This window comes from Physeter macrocephalus, chromosome 21 (assembly GCF_002837175.3).
Source record: "Physeter macrocephalus isolate SW-GA chromosome 21, ASM283717v5, whole genome shotgun sequence".
NCBI lineage: Eukaryota > Metazoa > Chordata > Mammalia > Artiodactyla > Physeteridae > Physeter > Physeter macrocephalus.
Window position 1 is genome coordinate 21,650,586 of NC_041234.1, and position 3,808 is coordinate 21,654,393.

Here is a 3,808-nt window from a genome sequence, read left to right on the forward strand (position 1 = left end):
TTCTATCCTGTTCCATTGATCTATATTTCTGTTTTTGTGCCAGTACCATATTGTCTTGATTACTACAGCTTTGTAGTATAGTTTGAAGTCAGGGAGGTTGATTCCTCCAGCTCTGTTTTTTTCCATCCAGATTGCTTTGGCTATTTGGGGTCTTTTGTGTCTCCATACAAATTTTAAGATTTTTTGTTTTAGTTCTTTAAAAAATGTCATTGGTTATTTGATAGGAATTGCATTGAATCTGTAGATTGCTTTGGGTAGATAGTCATTTTCACAATATTGATTCTTCTAATCCACAAACATGGTATATCTCTCCATCTGTTTGTGTCATATTTGATTTCTTTCATCAGTGTCTTATAGTTTTCTAAGTACAGGTCTTTTACCTCCTTAGGTAGGTTTATCCCTAGGTATTTTATTCTTTTTGTTTCAATGGTGAATGGGATTGTTTCCTTAATTTCTCTTTCTGATCTTTCATTGTCAGTGTATAGGAATGCAAGAGATTTCTGTGCATTAATTTTGTATCCTGCAACTTTACCAGATTCATTGATTAGCTCTATTATCTTTCTGGTGGCATCTTTAGTATCATCTATGTATGGTATCATGTCATCTGCAAACAGTGACAGTTTTACTTCTTCTTTTCCAATTTGTATTCCTTTTATTTCTTTTTCTTCTCTGATTGCCATGTGTTGAATTTTGTCAAAACCTTTTTCTGCATCTATTGAGATGATCATATGGTTTTTATTCTTCAATTTGTTAATATGGTGTATCACATTGATTGATTTGCATATATTGAAGAATCCTTGCATCCCTAAAGTGACAACTCTTTTGCTTAGGAAAGCATGACGGGAATGTACATTTATGTGAAATAAATCTGAGGCACTTGGCAATTGTCAGACTTGGGGTCTAGCTGATAAAAGGGGAAGGGATTAGGAAGAACTCATCAGGGTTTATTTATCTTTGAGGCTAGAACGGCTTAAAGGAAGAAGTTTTCAAATTGTTCTTAAGGCAGCAGTTCTTAAATGGTTTGTTCTCAGGACCTCTTTATACTCTCATAAATTATAAAGATCTCAAAGATATTTGTTTATATGGTATATATCTATCAGTCTATATCACATTAGAAATTAAAACTGAGAGATTTTCAAAATATTTATATATTATTTAAAGCTAACAATAGTAAACCTATAACATTTTATGAAAATAACTATATTTTCCAAAACAAAGTTAATGAATAAAGTGGATGACATTGATTTGTATTTTTGCATGCCTGCCTTAATAGAAGACAGCTGTATTCTCATATCTGTTTCTGCTTTCCATCCATGGTACTATGTTGGTTTGAAGTATAGGAAGACTATCCAGCCTCACAGATATAAGTAGTTATAAAGGGAAGTAGCCTTTTCAAATAATCATGAATATTCTTGGATGTTACACTGAAACTCTACAAGTGATAGCTCCTTAAAGATTAGTCGCAGTGTGGAATCCAAAACCACATCAAGAACTTTTCTACACTGTTACATAAAACTGCACTTTGAATAAATCTTTTGCCCATGTGTGATTCTACATTGGTCATTTGGAAAATATTAGTTCACTGAATTATGCAGATCTTCCAAATGATGGCACATTACATTATGTAAAATTTAAAAATCACATTTGTTAATACCACCACTGCTATGGTCTGAATGTTTGTGTGCCCCCAAAATGCATATGTTAAAATCCTAGCACCCAAAGATTATGGTATTAGGACATGGGATCTTTGGTAAGCACTTAAGTCATGAGGGTGCACTTAAGTCATGAGGGTAAGCACTTAAGTCATGAATGAGATTAGCGTCATATAAAAGGGACTGCCCAGAGTTCCCTAGCCCCTTGCACCCGGTAAGGACACAGCTAGAAGGCGCTATGAACCAGGAATAGGGTCCTCACCAGAACACAACTGTACTGGCACCTTTATCTTGAACGTCCCAACCTCCAGGACTGTGGGAAGTAAATGTCTGCTGTTTATAAGTCATCCAGTCTATGGTATTTTGTTTACAGCAGCCCGAATGGGCTAAGACAACCACCTATCTCATTAGAAAAATCTTTAAGTATTGCCAAGAAGATAAAAATTTTACACAATTCTAATTTTCTCTTGAAAGCTCAAATTTTATCTTTGGCAACAAATTCTGTCAGTTACTTTGCTTGAAGTGAAAGGTTCACCTCGTTCATTTTCAAGATGTCTGCCAAATACCCAAGTCCAAATGACCATAGTTTGTGAGTTTTTTTTTTTTTAATTAAAACTTGTGTACCATGCAAGGGGCTTCCCTGGTGGTGCAGTGGTTAAGAATCCGCCTGCCAATGCAGGGGACACAGGTTCGAGCCCTGGTCCGGGAAGATCCCACATGCCGCGGAGCAACTAAGCCTGTGCACCACAATTACTGAGCCTGTACTCTAGAGCCCGCGAACCACAACTACTGAGCCCACGTGCTGCAGCTACTGAAGCCCGCGCGCCTAGAGCCCATGCTCCACAACAAGAGAAGCCACCGCAATGAGAAGCCTGCACACCACAACGAAGAGTAGCCCCCGCTCGCCACAACTAGAGAAAGACCGCGCAGCAATGAAGACCCAACACAGACAAAAATAAATAAAATAAATAAATGTAAACAAGCAAACAAACAAAAAACTTGTGTACCATGCAAAAGGCAGCGAGTTCAACACACAACTCAAAGAATTGCATATGTTCTTATCTTCAACATATCTTATCATCATATTCTGTTATACAACAGAAAGGCTTAATGCTTACTTCTCATGTCATCACACAGAATATTAAAGAGACATGTACTCAAGGGTTGAAATTTAATATTAATAATTTTTACTCCTTCATCAAGGACATTAATAAGTGAATCTGGCTTTTTAAAAAAAAACTGCCTGGATGTGATAGTGAAGAATGAAATGACTTTTGGTTCTACTGCCTTGATTTGTGCTATGGTGTCAGCAGTCTTACCCACCATTCCTTTTGTACCATTTGCTGATTCCGCTGGTCCAGGGACCACCCATTGTGAAGCAAGGTCCTATACTGCCTTCAGGGATACAAGGGAGGCCAAGTGGGAAGAACTCTGGAACATCCATTCCTGATTTAACCAGAACAGCTGACTCTACTCTGATTTTATCTGTAATATTTAGTGGTATCCCCCAAAAAGATTCTCATGAAAAATAAAAAGTTTATGACTCACTTCTATAAAGCAAGTCTTGGGTGCACTATGAACAAAAATCCATTTCATTCATCCCATGCATACTGAGCCATCTATTGTTTTGACCCCCAGTTTTGTGCCAGGCACTGTGTTGTATGCTGGGGATATAGTAATTGACAAGACATGATCCCTGCCCTCATGGTGTTTATAGTCTAGTAGGGGAGATAGACAACCACATGGAAATAGATATTGTGATGGGAGCTGGGAGGGAAACAAACAGGACGTTCTAATAGAGAATAAAGGGACCAAAGGAAGAGCACACATTTGGATCAGTAGTTGTCAAACTTCAGTGAGCATCAGAATCACCTGGAGAGCTAATAAAGAATACAGAGGCCCTGGCTTATGGAAATAGGGAGGGGCCGGGTATCTGTAGTTTTACCAAGTGATTTTCCAAAATTTAAGTAGTGCTGCTATAAATACAGTGCCCAGAGAAAGCCTTTCTGAGAAGGTGACCTTAAAACTGAATCCTAAGTGATGAGAATAACTGGGGGGGCCCAGGCTTTTCACTGGATTTGCAGCAGATTTGTCTGAGGTGATGGCAGTTCTTCTACAGCTATAGGTTGAGCCACAGGGCTGGTAGGTTCATTTAC